At 46.2% G+C, this 19,450-nt stretch overlaps 1 long non-coding RNA gene across 1 annotated transcript; it reads right to left on the bottom strand.

The window, feature by feature from the left end:
* Positions 1 to 1,003: 1,003 nt before the first annotated feature.
* LOC121844815 lies at positions 1,004 to 6,276 on the bottom strand. The gene is made up of 3 exons (XR_006082201.1): positions 6,145 to 6,276; positions 1,340 to 1,393; positions 1,004 to 1,062 (listed from the first exon to the last, which is right to left on the bottom strand). It is a non-coding gene; the product is annotated as an uncharacterized LOC121844815 (long non-coding RNA).
* Positions 6,277 to 19,450: the final 13,174 nt, after the last annotated feature.

The following is a 19,450-nucleotide window of genomic DNA, read 5'->3' as shown; positions in this document are numbered from 1 at the left end:
CAGCTGCTGCAGGGGCGGTAGTAGTGAGAGGTGCTGCAGGGGCGGTAGTAGTGAGAGGTGCTGCAGGGGCGGTGGTGGTGACAGCTGCTGCAGGGGCGGTGGTGGTGAGAGGTGCTGCAGGGGCGGTGGTGGTGAGAGGTGCTGCAGGGGCAGTGGTGGTGAGAGGTGCTGCATGAGTGGTGGTGGTGACAGCTGCTGCAGGGGCGGTAGTGGTGAGAGGTGCTGCATGAGTGGTGGTGGTGACAGCAGCTGCAGGGGCGGTAGTGGTGAGAGGTGCTGCATGAGTGGTGGTTGTGACAGATGCTGCAGGGGCGGTAGTGGTGAGAGGTGCTGCATGAGTTGTGGTGGTGACAGCTGCTGCAGGGGCGGTGGTGGTACCAGCTGCTGCAGGGGCGGTGGTGGTACCAGCTGCTGCAGGGGCGGTGGTGGTGACAGCTGCTGCAGGGGCGGTGGTGGTGAGAGGTGCTGCAGGGGCGGTGGTGGTACCAGCTGCTGCAGGGGCGGTGGTGGTGACAGCTGCTGCAGGGGCGGTGGTAGTGAGAGGTGCTGCAGGGTGGTGACAGGTGGTGGTGACAGGTGCTGCAGGGGCGGTGGGTGAGAGGTGCTGCAGGGGCGGTGGTGGTGAGAGGTGCTGCAGGGGCGGTGGTGGTGAGAGGTGCTGCAGGGGCAGTAGTGGTGGTGAGAGGTGCTGCAGGGGCGGTGGTGGTGAGAGGTGCTGGGGGGCGGTGGTGGTGACAGCTGCTGCAGGGGTGGTGGTGGTACCAGCTGCTGCAGGGGCGGTAGTGGTGAGAGGTGCTGCAGGGGCGGTAGTGGTGAGAGGTGCTGCAGGGGCAGTGGTGGTGAGAGGTGCTGCAGGGGCGGTGGTGGTGAGAGGTGCTGCAGGGGCGGTGGTGGTACCAGCTGCTGCAGGGGCGGTGGTAGTGAGAGGTGCTGCAGGGGCAGTGGTGGTGAGAGGTGCTGCAGGGGCGGTGGTGGTGACAGCTGCTCCAGGGGAAGTGGTGGTGACAGCTGCTGCAGGGGCGGTGGTGGTTTGAGCTGCTGCAGGGGCGGTGGTGGTGACAGCTGTGGCAGGAGTATTGGTGTTGACAACATTAAGTCTGACATTTTAAAATCGGAAATGTTCTCAACCTTTAATACACAAGTCTGCATTTCCTGCTGTACAGGAAATGTACTTCAACAACGGGGGTATGAAATTAACATCTATCAGCTGATAAAGACATAACCCTTTTTCTAGCTACAGTTTTAGAATGTGGCTGTCCATCCACTCATGAGATATATAACGTTTTTAATCTAATGAAAGGTTAACCACTAAGGAACACACACAAACACAGTGTATTACCTGCTAGCAGGAGGAGAATCATCAGAGGCTTCATATCCATGTCCTTTTAGGTCTCTGTAGAGGTAAACCACACAACATCAATCACACATGAACCCCATTAAATCTTCCATTAACCGCTGTTGAAGGATGATGTCATTGACCAACATTAATTAGATATTAGTCCATATTACAAAATCATATGATGTTCATTCATGTTCATATTCAAAATTATCATTATCATCATCGTTATCATGATCATTATCGTTATAATTATTATCATTGTTATTATTGTTATTATCATTAACCCCATTATCATTGTTATCATTATTGTTATTGTCATCATTATCGTTATCGCTGTTATTATCATTATCGCCATGATCATTATTATTACCATTATTGTTATCATTATTCAAATTATTATCATCTCCATTTGTATCATTATCATCATTATTATCATTATCATCTTTATTAGGATATATTATTATCATTATCATCATTGTTATTATCATTATCATCTTTATTGGGATATATTATTATCATTATCATCATTATTATTATCATTATCAGGGTATATTATTATCATTATCATCATTATTATTATCTTTATCATCTTTATTAGGATATATTATTAGCATTATCATCATTATTATTATCATTATCATCTTTATTAGGATATATTATTATCATCATTATTATTATCATTATCATCTTTATTAGGATATATTATTATCATTACCATCATTATTATTATCATTATCATCTTTATTAGGATATATTATTATCATTATCATCATATCTTTGCGTGAAATTATTTGTGTGTTACGTGTTTGTGCGCACTAGCCTAAGTGCACTACTTAGGCACCCTATTCCATATATACAGTACACTACTTAGGCACCATATTCCATATATACAGTGCACTACTTAGGCACCCTATTCCCTATATACAGTATAGTGCACTACTTAGGCACCCTATTCCCCAAATACAGTATAGTGCACTACTTAGGCACCCTATTCCCTATATACAGTATAGTGCACTACTTAGGCACCCTATTCCCTATATAAAGTATAGTGCACTGCTTAGGCACCCTATTCCCTATATACAGTATAGTGCACTACTTAGGCACCCTATTCCCTATATACAGTATAGTGCACTACTTAGGCACCCTATTCCCTATATAAAGTATAGTGCACTGCTTAGGCACCCTATTCCCTATATACAGTATAGTGCACTACTTAGGCACCCTATTCCCTATATACAGTATAGTGCACTACTTAGGCACCCTCTTCCCTATATACAGTATAGTGCACTACTTAGGCACCCTATTCCCTATATACAGTATAGTACACTGCTTAGGCACCCTATTCCCCATATACAGTATAGTGCACTGCTTAGGCACCCTATTCCCTATTCCCCATATACAGTATAGTGCACTGCTTAGGCACCCTATTCCCTATTCCCCATATACAGTATAGTGCACTACTTAGGCACCCTATTCCCTATTCCCCATATACAGTATAGTGCACTGCTTAGGTACCCTATTCCCTATTCCCCATATACAGTATAGTGCACTACTTAGGCACCCTATTCCCTATTCCCCATATACAGTATAGTGCACTGCTTAGGCACCCTATTCCCTATTCCCCATATACAGTATAGTGCACTACTTAGGCACCCTATTCCCTATTCCCCATATACAGTATAGTGCACTGCTTAGGTACCCTATTCCCTATATACAGTATAGTGCACTGCTTAGGTACCCTATTCCCTATATACAGTATAGTGCACTGCTTAGGTACCCTATTCCCTATATACAGTATAGTGCACTGCTTAGGTACCCTATTCCCTATATACAGTATAGTGCACTGCTTAGGTACCCTATTCCCTATATACAGTATAGTGCACTGCTTAGGTACCCTATTCCCTATATACAGTATAGTGCACTGCTTAGGTACCCTATTCCCTATATACAGTATAGTGCACTGCTTAGGTACCCTATTCCCTATATACAGTATTCCCCCCTATATACAGTATAGTGCACTACTTAGGCACCCTATTCCATATATACAGTATAGTGCACTGCTTAGGTACCCTATTCCCCATATACAGTATAGTGCACTACTTAGGCACCCTATTCCATATATACAGTATAGTACACTACTTAGGCACCCTATTCCCTATATACAGTATAGTACACTGCTTAGGCACCCTATTCCCTATTCCCCATATACAGTATAGTGCACTACTTAGGTACCCTATTCCCTACATACAGTATAGTGCACTGCTTAGGCACCCTATTCCCCATATACAGTATAGTGCACTACTTAGGCACCCTATTCCATATATACAGTACACTACTGAGGCACCCTATTCCCTATATAAAGTATAGTGCACTACTTAGGCACCCTATTCCCTATATACAGTATAGTGCACTACTTAGGCACCCTATTCCCTATATACAGTATAGTGCACTACTTAGGCACCCTATTCCCTATATACAGTATAGTGCACTACTTAGGCACCCTATTCCCTATATACATTATAGTGCACTACTTAGGCACCCTATTCCCTATATACAGTATAGTGCACTACTTAGGCACCCTATTCCCTATACACAGTATAGTGCACTACTTAGGCACCCTATTCCCTATATACAGTATAGTGCACTACTTAAGCACCCTATTCCCTATATACAGTATAGTGCACTGCTTAGGCACCCTATTCCCTATATACATTATAGTACACTGCTTAGGCACCCTATTCCCTATATACAGTATAGTACACTGCTTAGGCACCCTATTCCCTATATACAGTATAGTACACTGCTTAGGCACCCTATTCCCTATATACAGTATAGTGCACTACTTAGGCACCCTATTCCCCATATACAGTATAGTGCACTACTTAGGCACCCTATTCCATATATACAGTACACTACTTAGGCACCCTATTCCCTATATACAGTGCACTACTTAGGCACCCTATTCCCTATATACAGTATAGTGCACTACTTAGGCACCCTATTCCCTATATACAGTATAGTGCACTACTTAGGCACCCTATTCCCTATATAAAGTATAGTACACTGCTTAGGCACCCTATTCACTATATACAGTATAGTGCACTACTTAGGCACCCTATTCCCTATATACAGTATAGTACACTGCTTAGGCACCCTATTCCCCATATACAGTATAGTGCATATATACAGTTTATTTTAATGTAACTTTTATTTAACTTGGTAAATCAGTTAAGAATTCATTCATATTTACAACGACGGCCTACACCAGCCAAACCGGGACGACCCTGGGCCTTGTTCGCCGCCCGGTGGGACTCCCAATCACGGCCGGTTGTCATACAGCCTGGATTCGAACCAGGGTGTCTGTAGTGACGCCTCAAGCTGCTGAGATGTAGTGCCTTAGACCACCGCGTCACTCAGGAGCCCAGAAGAAAAAATAAGTGTTGCTAAGGTTACCAGTAATCAAGCATTTTTATTTTTTTACAACATTATCAAACTATCAAAGACTGACTGGACGTTCCCCAAAGGTAGTTACTTTGACCAAAACAACGGTGGCCCTATCTAGTGCAAAAGTTCACACAATTCCTTCAACAAAAGTTATCCCCCTTTCCAGCCTTGTAATTACCAGACTAGCCAACAGTTCTTGTCAGCTTGTGAAGGACGACCCACCCACTGAAGGTGTAGAGAAAGCCTTTAAATGTGTAAATCCTAACCAGCCTCAAAACTCATTGATTCAGTGTGGTAGTTATCTTAAAGTCATTTATTCAGTGTGGTAATGTGTAATTATCTTAACAATGTTAAGTGGAAGTGAGTCCAACCCGTTTCTTTCTCCTGGGCCGACCACACCTCCCTTTCATCTCCATCTCTCTCTCTCTTTCTTTCTTTCTATCTCTCCATCTCGCTCTCTCCTTCTCTCCCTCTCTCTCCCTCTCTCTCCATCTCTCTCTCTCTCCATATGTCTCTCTCCCTCTCTAAATTGTGAATCTGATTGGCCCCGGTGAAGCTACATCAACAATTCTGCACCGCTATAAAAAATATCCCGTCAAGCAATCACCTACATCTATGAGTTTACAGCTATAGCATCCCATTAATAACAGATGGCAACAGTTAACCTACATCTATGGGTTTATATCTATAGCATCCCATTAATAACAGATGGCAACAGTTAACCTACATCTATGGGTTTATATCTATAGCATCCCATTAATAACAGATGGCAACAGTTAACCTACATCTATGGGTTTATACCTATAGCATCCCGTTAATAACAGATGGCAACAGTTAACCTACATCTATGGGTTTATACCTATAGCATCCTACATCTATGGGTTAATATCAGATGGCAACAGTTAACCTACATCTATGGGTTTATACCTATAGCATCCCATTAATAACAGATGGCAACAGTTAACCTACATCTATGGGTTTATACATATAGCATCCCATTAATAACAGATGGCAACAGTTAACCTACATCTATGGGTTTATACCTATAGCATCCCATTAATATCAGATGGCAACAGTTAACCTACATCTATGGGTTTATACCTATAGCATCCCATTAATAACAGATGGCAACAGTTAGCCTACATCTATGGGTTTATACCTATAGCATCCCATTAATAACAGATGGCAACAGTTAGCCTACATCTATGGGTTTATACCTATAGCATCCCATTAATAACAGATGTAGCTTTCAGTTGCATAGTTAGGTCTAAGACTACTAAGGTCTTGAAATAGGAAGAAAAATGTATATACAATTTGAACAAGCAATCATGACAATCAAATTCACCGAAGCTGCTTCTTACCTGAGAATATCAGAGACGTTGTGTCTGCTAGGACCTGTAGACTACTCAGATGAGAAAATATGCACAAACAACTTCTCCTCTCTTTCTGAGAACTAAAGATGAGCAACTCCTGGGCAGAGGGGGTTTTGTACGATGGCGGAAAATTACACTTGGAATTTTTTCTAACTTGCTGGACTCGTTTTTCGCCTGCCATTTACGAGCGTCAATCATGCTTTTCAAAAAAATGTATCCACCTACAAGACCCACAAAATGACAAACCAAAGTCAAAAAGTGACTCTTAAACTATCTCTTAACCACACCCTCAGTGTTATGATGTTTGTTCAAACCCAGCTGAAAACAAACAACGAATACAAAGTGAGATCAATCACATTTGTACACAGTCCCTCCATCAGGTACAAATGTCCTGGTACCCAACTCACTAACGACCATCAGGTCCTAATGTCCTGGTTCAGGGCTCTAGTCCCTCCATCAGGTCCTAATGTCCTGGTACCAGGCTCTGATTGTCCCTCCATCAGGTCCTAATGTCCTGGTACTCAGGGCTCTATTGTCCCTCCATCAGGTCCTAATGTCCTGGTACTCAGGGCTCTATTGTCCCTCCATCAGGTACAAATGTCCTGGTACCCAACACACTAATGACCATCAGGTCCTAATGTCCTGGTACCCAACTCACTAATGACCATCAGGTCCTAATGTCCTGGTACCCAACTCACTAACGACCATCAGGTCCTAATATCCAGTTACCAAACTCACTAACGACCATCAGGTCCTAGAGTGTTGAAAACAGCAGGTCTGGGACAGGTAGCACGTCCGGTGAACAGGTCAGGATTCCATAGCCTCAGGCAGAACAGTTGAAACTGGAGTAGCACAAGGAGTCATCATGCCAGGTAGTCCTGAGGCATGGTCCTAGCACTCAGGTCCTCCGAGAGAGAGAAAGAAAGAGAGAAAGAGAGAGAGAGAATTAGAGAGAGCATACATACATTCACACAGGACACCGGATAAGACAGGAGAAGTACTCCAGATATAACAAACTGACAATAGCCCCCTGAAACAAACTACTTCAGCATAAATCCTGGAGGCTGAGACAGGAGGGGTCAGGAGACACTGTGGCCCCATCCGATGATACCCCCGGACAGGGCCAAACAGGAAGGATATAACCCCACTCACTTTGCCAAAGCACAGCCCCCACACCACTAGAGGGATATCTTCAACCACCAACTTACCATCCTGAGACAAGGCTGAGTATAGCCCACAAAGATCTCCGCCACGGCACAACCCAAGGGGGGGCGCCAACCCAGACAGGAAGATCACATCAGTGACTCAACCCACTCAAGTGACGCACCCCTCCTAGGGACGGCATGGAAGAGCACCAGTAAGCCAGTGACTCAGCCCCTGTAATAGGGTTAGAGGCAGAGAATCCCAGTGGAAAGAGGGGAACTGGCCAGGCAGAGACAGCAAGGGCGGTTCGTTGCTCCAGAGCCTTTCCGTTCACCTTCCCACTCCTGGGCCAGACTACAATCAATCATATGACCCACTGAAGAGATGAGTCTTCGGTAAAGACGTAAAGGTTGAGACCGAGTTTGCGTCTCTCACATGGGTAGGCAGACCGTTCCATAAAAATGGAGCTCTATAGGAGAAAGCCCTGCCTGCATCTGCTGGCTTAGAAATTCTAGGGACAATTAGGAGGCCTGCGTCTTGTGACCATAGCATACGTGTAGGTATGTACGGCAGGACCAAATCAGAGAGATAGGTAGGTCCTAATGGTCCATCAGGTCCGCCTAATGGTCCGTAGGTCCGTCAGGTCCTAATGTCAAGGTACCCAACTAACTAACAACCGTCAGGTCCTAATGTCCTAGTACCCAACTCACTAACGACCGTCAGGTCCTAATGTCAAGGTACCCAACTAACTAACAACCGTCAGGTCCTAATGTCCTAGTACCCAACTCACTAACGACCATCAGGTCCTAATGTCATGGTACCAAACTCACTAACGACAGTCAGGTCCTAATGTCCTGGTACTCAGGACTCTATTGTCCCTCCATTAGGTCCTAATGTCATGGTACCCAACTCACTAACAACCGTCAGATCTTAATGTCCTAGTACCCAACCCACTAATGACCATCAGGTCCTAATGTCCTGGTCCCCAGGGCTCTATTGTCCCTCCATCAGGTCCTAATGTCCTGGTACCCAGGGCTCTATTGTCCCACCATCAGGTCCTAATGTCCTGGTACCCAGGGCTCTATTGTCCCTACATCAGGTCCTAATGTCCTGGAACCCAGGGCACTATTGTACCTCCATGAGGTCCTTATGTCCTGGTACCCAACCCACTAATGACCATCATGTCCTAATGTCCTGGTCCCCAGGGCTCTATTGTCCCTCCATCAGGTCCTAATGTCCTGGTACCCAGGGCACTATTGTACCTCCATGAGGTCCTTATGTCCTGGTACCCAACTCACTAACGACAATCAGGTCCTAATGTCCTGGTACCCAGGGCTCTATTGTCCCTCCATCAGGTCCTAATGTCCTGGTACCCAGGGCTCTATTGTCCCTCCATCAGGTCCTAATAGTCTGGTACTCAGGGCTCGATTGTCCCTCCATCAGGTCCTAATGGTCTGGTACTCAGGGCTCGATTGTCCCTCCATCAGGTCCTAATGGTTTGGTACTCAGGCCTGGTACCCAACTCACTAACGACCATCAGGTCCTAATGTCCTGGTACTCAGGGCTCTATTGTCCCTACATCAGGTCCTAATGGTCTGGTACTGAGGGCTTTATTGTCCCTCCATCAGGTCCTAATGTCCTGGTATCCAACTCACTAACGACCATCAGGTCCAACTGTCCAGGTACCCAACTCAGTAATGACCATCAGGTCCTAATGTCCTGATACCCAGGGCTCTATTGTCCCTCCATCAGGTCCTAATGTCCTGGTACTCAGGGCTCTATTGTCCCTCCATCAGGTCCTAATGTCCTGGTACCCAGGGCTCTATTGTCCCTCCATCAGATCCTAATGTCCTGGTACTCAGGGCTCTATTGTCCCTCCATCAGGTCCTAATGTCCTGGTACCCAGGGCTCTATTGTCCTTCCATCAGGTCCTAATGTCCTGGTACTCAGGGCTCTATTGTCCCTCCATCAGGTCCAATAGTCCTGGTACTCAACTCACTAACAAACAATGGTCTGGTACTCAGGGCTGTATTGTCCCTCCATCAGGTCCTAATGGTCTGGTACTCATGGCTCTATTGTCCCTCCATCAGGTCCTAATGTCCTGGCTCTAAATCAGGGCTCTATTGTCCTTCCATCAGGTCCTAATGTCCTGGTACCCAGGGCTCTATTGTCCCTCCATTAGGTCCTAATGTCCTGGTACCCAACTCAGTAATGACCATCAGGTCCTAATGTCTTGGTACCCAGGGCTCTATTGTCCCTCCATCAGGTCCTATAGTCCTGGTACTCAATTCACTGGCTCTATTGTCCCTCCATCAGGTCCTAATGTCCTGGTACTCAGGGCTCTATTGTCCCTCCATCAGGTCCTAATGTCCTGGTACCCAGGGCTCTATTGTCCTTCCATCAGGTCCTAATGTCCTGGGGCTACCCTCCATCAGGCCTGGTACTAACTTGTCCCTCCATCAGGTCCTAATGTCCTGGTACCCAACTCAGTCCTGACCATCAGGTCCTAATGTCTTGGTACCCAGGGCTCTATTGTCCCTCCATCAGGTCCTATAGTCCTGGTACTCAACTCACTGGCTCTATCCATCAGGTCCCTCCATCAGGCTCCCTCCATCAGGTCCTAATGTCCTGGTACCAACTCACTAACGGGTCTGTCCAGGTACCCAACTCAGTGTCCCATCAGGTCCTAATGTCCTGGTACCCAGGGCTCTATTGTCCTCAGGTCCTAATGTCCTGGTACCCAGGGCTCCTCCCATCAGGTCCTAATGTCCTGGTACTCAGGGCTCTATTGTCCCTCCATCAGGGTCCAATAGTCCTGGTACTCAACTCACTAACAAACAATGGTCTGGTACTCAGGGCTCTATTGTCCCTCCATCAGGTCCTAATGGTCTGGTCAGGTCTCAGGGCTCTATTGTCCCTCCATCAGGTCCTAATGGTCTGGTACTCCAGGGCTCTATTGTCCCTCCATCAGGTCCTAATGTCCTGGTACCCAGGGCTCTATTGTCCTCCATCAGGTCCTAATGTCCTGGTACCCAGGGCTCAGTCCCTCCATCAGGTCCTCTCCTGGTACCCAGGGCTCTAATGTCCCTCCATCAGGTCCTAATAGTCCTCAGTACCCTCCAACTCACTAACAAACATTCAGGTCTGGTACTCAGGGCTCTATTGTCCCTCCATCAGGTCCTAATGGTCTGGTACTCATGGCTCTATTGTCCCTCCATCAGGTCCTAATGTCCTGGTATCCAACTCACTAACGACCATCAGGTCCAACTGTCCAGGTACCCAACTCAGTAATGACCATCAGGTCCTAATGTCCTGATACCCAGGGCTCTATTGTCCCTCCATCAGGTCCTAATGTCCGGGTACCCAGGGCTCTATTGTCCCTCCATCAGGTCCTAATGTCCTGGTATCCAACTCACTAACGACCATCACGTCCTAATGTCCTGGTACCCAACTCAGTAATGACCATCAGGTCCTAATGTCTTGGTACTCAGGGCTCTATTGTCCCTCCATCAGGTCCTAATGTCCTGGTACTCAACTCACTGACAGCCATCAGGTCCTATTGTCCCTCCATGGTCTGGTCCCAAAATGTCCTGGTACTCAGGGCTCTATTGTCCCTCCATCAGGTCCTAATGGTCCTGGTACTCAGGGCTCTATTGTCCCTCCATCAGGTCCTAATGTCCTGGTACCCATCAGGGCTCTATTGTCCCTCCATCAGGTCCTAATGTCCTGGTACCAGGGCTGTATCCCTCCATCAGGTTGTAATGTCCTGGTACCCAGGGCTCTATTGTCCCTCCATCAGGTCCTAATGGCCTGGTACCCAGGGCTCTATTGTCCCTCCATCAGGTCCTAATGTCCTGGTACTCAGGGCTCTGATTGTCCCTCCATCAGGTCCTAATGTCTGGTACTCAGGGCTCTGTTGTCCCTCCATCAGGTCCTAATGTCCTGGTACTCAGGGCTTTATTGTCCCTCCATCAGGTCCTAATGTCCTGGTACCCAACCCACTAATGGCCGTCAGGTCCTAATGTCCTGGTACTCAGGGCTATAACAGAACATGGCCAAGATGTTCAAATGTTCATAAATGACCAGCATGGTCGAATAATAATAAGGCAGAACAGTTGAAACTGGAGCAGCAGCTCGGCCAGGTGGACTGGGGACAGCAAGGAGTCATCATGTCAGGTAGTCCTGGGGCATGGTCCTAGGGCTGAGGTCAGTTGAAACTGGAGCAGCAGCACGGCCAGGTGGACTGGGGACAGCAAGGAGTCATCATGTCAGGTAGTCCTGGGGCATGGTCCTAGGGCTCAGGTCCTCCGAGAGAGAGAAAAAGAGAATTAGAGAACGCACACTTAGATTCACACAGGACACCAAATAGGACAGGAGAAGTACTCCAGATATAACAAACTGACCCTAGCCCCCCGACACATAAACTACTGCAGCATAAATACTGGAGGCTGAGACAGGAGGGGTCAGGAGACACTGTGGCCCCATCCGAGGACATCCCGGACAGGGCCAAACAGGAAGGATATAACCCCACCCACTTTGCCAAAGCACAGCCCCCACACCACTAGAGGGATATCTTCAACCACCAACTTACCATCCTGAGACAAGGCTGAGTATAGCCCACAAAGATCTCCGCAGAGACAGCAAGGGCGGTTCGTTGCTCCAGAGCCTTTCCGTTCACCTTCCCACTCCTGGGCCAGACTACACTCATATGACCCACTGAAGAGATGAGTCTTCAGTAAAGACTTAAAGGTTGAGACCGAGTTTGCGTCTCTGACATGGGTAGGCAGACCGTTCCATAAAAATGGAGCTCTATAGGAGAAAGACCTGCCTCCAGCTGTTTGCTTAGAAATTCTAGGGACAATTAGGAGGCCTGCGTCTTGTGACCGTAGCGTACGTGTAGGTATGTACGGCAGGACCAAATCAGAGAGATAGGTAGGTCCTAATGGTCCGTCAGGTCCGCCTAATGGTCCGTGTAGGTCCGTCAGATCCTAATGTCAAGGTACCCAACTAACTAACAACCCTCAGGTCCTAATGTCCTGGTACACAGGGCTCTATTGTCCCTCCATTAGGTCCTAATGTCCTCGTACACAACTCACTAACAACTGTCAGGTCCTCATGTCATGGTACCCAACTAACTAACAACCGTCAGGTCCTAATGTCCTGGTACTCAGGGCTCTATTGTCCCTCCATCAGATCCTAATGTCCTAGTATCCAACTCACTAACGACCGTCAGGTCCTAATGTCCTGGTACCCAACCCACTAACGACCGTCAGGTCCTAATGTCCTGGTACCCAACCCACTAACGACCGTCAGGTCCTAATGTCCTGGTACCCAACCCACTAACGACCATCAGGTCCTAATGTCCTGGTACCCAGGGCCCTATTGTCCCTCCATCAGTTCCTCATGTCATGGTACCCAACTCACTAACGACCATCAGGTCCTAATGTCCTGGTACCCAGGGCCCTATTGTCCCTCAAACAGGTCCTAATGTCCTGGTACCCAGGGCCCTATTGTCCCTCAAACAGGTCCTCATTGTCTGGTACCCTCCATCAGTTCCTCATGTCATGGTACCCAACTCACTAACGACCATCAGGTCCTAATGTCCTGGTACCAAACTCACTAACAACAGTCAAGTCTTAATTGTTTGGTACTCAGGGCTCTATTGTCACTCTGTCAGGTCCTAATGGTCTGGTAGTCAGGGCTCTATTGTCCCTCCATCAGGTCCTAATGTCCTGGTACCCAACTCACCGACCATCAGGTCCTAATATCCTGGTACCCAACTCACTAACGACCATCAGGTCCTAATGTCCTGGTACCCAGGGCTCTCACAGTTGGACGTTCTGCCAATTTCTCTAAAACAATTTCCGAAGCGGCTTATGGTCGAGAAATGAACATTCAATTATCTGGCAACAGCTCTGGTGGACATTCCTGCAGTCAGCATGAATGGTAGTAGACTCGGCTTGTGGGTCTACTAGTCTGGTCTGAAAGGTATCAGCATGTAAGAAACCAACTGACCTGTTCTAGAATCCTTATGTGACAGGAAGATACCAACCGAACTGTTCTAGAATTCTCATGTGACAGTAAGAAACCAACGGACCTGTTCTAGAATCCTCTTAACAACACAAACAGTCAGGGCCTAACCTTACCCATAAACACACGGCATCTATTCCCCAGTAACCCAGAGGCACATACTTCCCACAAAACCATCTCAGAACTGCTCACATCCTGTTTAGCCACCTTGTTGGGCGGAACAAACGATTAACAGCATTCCCAAAGCTGTTCTCATCCTCCCACCACCTCATGGACTCCACCCCTCCCCCTCCCTCTCTTTCCACTCCTTCCACCCCTCCCTCCCTCCCTGCTCTTTCCACTCCCTCCCTCCCTCCCACCCACCCCTACCTCCCTTCCTACCCCTCCTTACACCACCCCTCCCTCCTTACACCATCCCTCCCTCCCTCTCCCTCCCTCCTTCCACCACCCCCCTCCCTCCTTACACCACCCCTCCCTCCTTACACCATCCCTCCCTCTCCCTCCCTCCTTCCACCACCCCTCCCCTCCCTCCTTACACCATCCCTCCCTCCCTCTCCCTCCCTCCCTCCCTCTCCCTCCCTCCTTCCACCACCCCTCCCTCCCTCCCCCTCCTTCCACCACCCGTCCCTCCCCACTCCTGGGTGTGTCTGTGTCTTTGTCTGTGTGTTACTCAAGGGAGGGGAGTTTGCTGACGTTGTTGGAAACTCTGATGAGCATTCGAGCTGCATTCAGATGCTCCCCTCTCTTCACATGGATCTGAAATCAACCAATCAAAACATCAATACATAAATCAACCAATATATCAACCAGTCAATACAATCAACCAACACATATAGCAATACACCAACCAATACATGAACCAACCAATACATCAACCAACCAACCAATACATCAATCAATACCTCAACCAACCAATACATTCACCAACGAACCAATACATCAACCAACCAATACATCAACCAACCAATACATCAATACACCAACCAACCAATACATCAACAAACCAATACATCAACCAACCAAAACATCAACCAACCAATACATCAACCAACCAATACATCAATACACCAACCAACCAATACATCAACCAACCAAAACATCAACCAACCAAAACATCAACCAACCAAAACATCAACCAACCAATACACCAACCAACCAATCAATACATCAACCAACCAATGCATCAACCAACCAATACATCAACCAACCAATACATCATCCAACCAATACATCAACCAACAAATACATCAACCAACCAATACATCAATACACCAACCACCAATACATCAACGAACCAATACATCAACGAACCAATACATCAACCAACCAAAACATCAACCAACCAATACATCAATACACCAACCAACCAATATATCAACCAACCAAAACATCAACCAACCAAAATATCAACCAACCAATACATCAACCAACCAATACATCAACCAACCAATACATCAACCAACCAATACATCAACCAACCAATACATCAACCAACCAATACATCAACCAACCAATACATCAATACACCAACCAATACATCAACCAACCAATACATCAACCAACCAATACATCAACCAACCAATACATCAACCAACCAATACATCAACCAATACATCAACCAACCAATACATCAACCAACCAAAACATCAACCAATACATCAACCAACCAATACATCAATACACCAACCAATACATCAACCAACCAATACATCAACCAACCAATACATCAATACACCAACCAACATCAACCAACCAATACATCAATACACCAACCAATACATCAACCAACCAATACATCATTTAATAAATCAACCAACCAATACATCAACCAACCAATACATCAGTCAACCAACCAATACATCAATCAACCAACCAAAAAATCAATCAACCGATCAACACACCAACCAATACATCAATCAACCAACTATAAATCAACCAACCAATAAATCAACCAACCAACTAGTACATCAATCAACTAGTACATCAATCAACCGATACATCAGTCAACCAATACATCAATCAACCGATACATCAGTCAACCAATACATCAACCAACCGATACATCAATCAACCAGCTGGAACAGTGTGTGTGTTTACCTGTATCAGGCTGTGGGTAGCTGGAACAGTGTGTGTGTTTACCTGGATTTCAGGCTGTGGGTAGCTGGAACAGTGTGTGTGTTTACCTGTATCAGGCTACAGGTAGCTGGAACAGTGTGTGTGTTTACCTATATCAGGCTACAGGTAGCTGGAACAGTGTGTGTGTTTACCTGTGTCAGGCTGCAGGTAGCTGGAACAGTGTGTGTACCTATATCAGGCTACAGGTAGCTGGAACAGTGTGTGTGTTTACCTGTGTCAGGCTGCAGGTCGCTGGAACAGTGTGTGTACCTATATCAGGCTACAGGTAGCTGGAACAGTGTGTGTGTTTACCTGTATGAGGCTACAGGTAGCTGGAACAGTGTGTGTGTTTACCTATATCAGGCTACAGGTAGCTGGAACAGTGTGTGTGTTTACCTATATCAGGCAGGCTACAGGTAGCTAACAGGCTAGAGGTAGCAGTGTGTGTGTTTACCTATATCAGGCTACAGGTAGCTGGAACAGTGTGTGTACCTATAACAGGCTACAGGTAGCTGGAACAGTGTGTGTGTTTACCTATAACAGGCTACAGGTAGCTGGAACAGTGTGTGTGTTTACCTATATCAGGCTACAGGTAGCTGGAACAGTGTGTGTACCTATAACAGGCTACAGGTAGCTGGAACAGTGTGTGTGTTTACCTATATCAGGCTACAGGTAGCTGGAACAGTGTGTGTGTTTACCTATATCAGGCTACAGGTAGCTGGAACAGTGTGTGTTTTACCTATATCAGGCTACAGGTAGCTGGAACAGTGTGTGTACCTATAACAGGCTACAGGTAGCTGGAACAGTGTGTTTACCTATATCAGGCTACAGGTAGCTGGAACAGTGTGTTTACCTATATCAGGCTGCAGGTAGACAGACAGAGAGTGTGTACCATCACTACATCAGATAGATCAGTACATGTTTACCTTATCCCAGGCTTAGCTGGACTGTGTACTTTGTACAGTTTTGGAACAGTGTGTTACTTAGATTACTTGCTGGAACAGTTGTTACTGCTACATTGTTGGAACTGTGAAGCACAAGCTCAGGCTCAGATGCTGGAACAGTGTTAACAGGCTCTAGCTAACATGTGTATCTGAAAGGTAAAATCAATTTATCAGGCTGAGCTTTGAGATAAACACATCAGATCTATTTTAACAACACATCAATTGTGTGTCAGGGTGTGTCTGTGTCTTTGTCTGTGTGTGTGTTACTCAAGGGAGGGGAATTTGCTGACGTTGTTGGAAACTCTGATGAGCATGCGAGCTGTTTTCAGATGCTCCCCTCTCTTCACATGGATCTGAAATCAACCAATCAATATATCAACCAGTCAATACAATCAACCAACACATATATCAATACACCAACCAATACATCAACCAACCAACCAATATATCAAATCAAATCAAATTGATTTATATAGCCCTTCGTACATCAGCTGATATCTCAAAGTGCTGTACAGACACCCAGCCTAAAACCCCAAACAGCAAGCAATGCAGGTGTAGAAGCACGGTGGCTAGGAAAAACTCCCTAGAAAGGCCAGAACCTAGGAAGAAACCTAGAGAGGAACCACGCTATGTGGGGTGGCCAGTCCTCTTCTGGCTGTGCCGGGTGGAGATTATAACAGAACATGGCCAAGATTCAAATGTTCATAAATGACCAGCATGGTCGTATAATAATAAGGCAGAACAGTTGAAACTGGAGCAGCAGCATGGTCAGGTGGACTGGGGACAGCAAGGAGTCATCATGTCAGGTAGTCCTGGGGCATGGTCCTAGGGCTCAGGTCCTCCGAGAGAGAGAAAGAAAGAGAGAAGGAGAGAATTAGAGAACGCACACTTAGATTCACACAGGACACCGAATAGGACAGGAGAGGTACTCCAGATATAACAAACTGACCCTAGCCCCCGACACATTAACTACTGCAGCATAAATACTGGAGGCTGAGACAGGAGGGGTCAGGAGACACTGTGGCCCCATCTGAGGACACCCCAGACAGGGCCAAACAGGAAGGATATAACCCCACCCCCCCCCCACAAAGATCTCCGCCATGGCACAACCCAAGGGGGCGCCAACCCAGACAGGATGACCACATCAGTGAATCAACCCACTCAGGTGACGCACCCCTTCCAGGGACGGCATGAGAGAGCCCCAGTAAGCCAGTGACTTAGCCCCTGTAATAGGGTTAGAGGCAGAGAATCCCAGTGGGAAGAGGGGAACCGGCCAGGCAGAGACAGCAAGGGCGGTTCGTTGCTCCAGAGCCTTTCCGTTCACCTTCCCACTCCTGGGCCAGACTACACTCAATCATATGACCCACTGAAGAGATGAGTCTTCAGTAAGGACTTAAAGGTTGAGACCGAGTTTGCGTCTCTGACATGGGTAGGCAGACCGTTCCATAAAAATGGAGCTCTATAGGAGAAAGCCCTGCCTCCAGCTGTTTGCTTAGAAATTCTAGGGACAATTAGGAGGCCTGCGTCTTGTGACCGTAGCGTACGTGTAGGTATGTACGGCAGGACCAAATCAGAGAGATAGGTAGGAGCAAGCCCATGTAATGCTTTGTAGGTTAGCAGTAAAACCTTGAAATCAGCCCTTGCTTTGACAGGAAGCCAGTGTAGAGAGGCTAGCACTGGAGTAATATGATCAAATTTTTTGGTTCTAGTCAGGATTCTAGCAGCCGTATTTAGCACCAACTGAAGTTTATTTAGTGCTTTATCCGGGTAGCCGGAAAGTAGAGCATTGCAGTAGTCTAACCTAGGAGTGACAAAAGCATGGATTAATTTTTCTGCATCATTTTTGGACAGAAAGTTACATCAATCAATACCTCAACCAACCAATACATCAACCACCCAATACATCAACCAACCAATACATCAATCAACCAATACATCAACCAACCAATACATCAACCAACATATCAACCAACCAATCAATGCATCAACCAACCAATAAACGCATCAACCAACCAATACAACAACCAAACAATCAACGCATCAACCAACTAATAAATCAATCAACCAATCAGGCTGAGGGTAGCTGGAACAGTGTGTGTACCTATAACAGGCTACAGGTAGCTGGAACAGTGTGTGTGTTTACCTATATCAGGCTACAGGTAGCTGGAACAGTGTGTGTGTTTACCTATTTCAGGCTGCACGTAGACAGAGAGATAAACACATCAGATCTATTTTAACAACACATCAATTGTGTGTCAGGGTGTGTCTGTGTTTTTGTCCGTACGTGTGTTACTCAAGGGAGGGGAATTTGCTGACGTTGTTGGAAACTCTGACGAGCATGCGAGCTGCTTTCAGATGCTCCCCTCTTCACATGGATCTGAAATCAATCAATCAACCAGTCAATACAATCAACCAACACATATATCAATACACCAACCAACCAATACATCAACCAACCAATACATCAATCAACCAACCAATGCACCAACCAACCAATACAACAACCAACCAATACATCAACCAACCAATGCATCAACCAACCAAAACATCAACCATCCAATACATTAACAAACCAATACATCAACCATCCAATACATTAACCAACCAATACATCAACCAACCAATACATCAATACATCAACCACCCAATACATCAACCAACCAATACATCAATACATCAACCAACCAATACATCAATACATCAACCAACCAATACATCAATACACCAACCAATACATCAATACACCAACCAATACATCAATACACCAACCAATACATCAATACACCAACCAATACATCAATACACCAACCAATACACCAACCAACCAATACACCAACCAACCAATACACCAACCAACCAATACATCAATACATCAACCAAAACATCTTAAAACCAATACATCAACCAACCAATACATCAAAACACCAACCAACACATCAACCAACCAATACATTAATCAACCAATACATTAATCAACCAATACATCAACCAACCAATACATCAATACACCAACCAATACATCAATACACCAACCAATACATCAACCAACCAATACATCAATA

The sequence above is a fragment of the Oncorhynchus tshawytscha genome, unplaced genomic scaffold, assembly GCF_018296145.1.
Source record: "Oncorhynchus tshawytscha isolate Ot180627B unplaced genomic scaffold, Otsh_v2.0 Un_contig_3890_pilon_pilon, whole genome shotgun sequence".
Taxonomy (NCBI): domain Eukaryota; kingdom Metazoa; phylum Chordata; class Actinopteri; order Salmoniformes; family Salmonidae; genus Oncorhynchus; species Oncorhynchus tshawytscha.
This window is presented reverse-complemented; position numbering and strand designations above follow the sequence as displayed.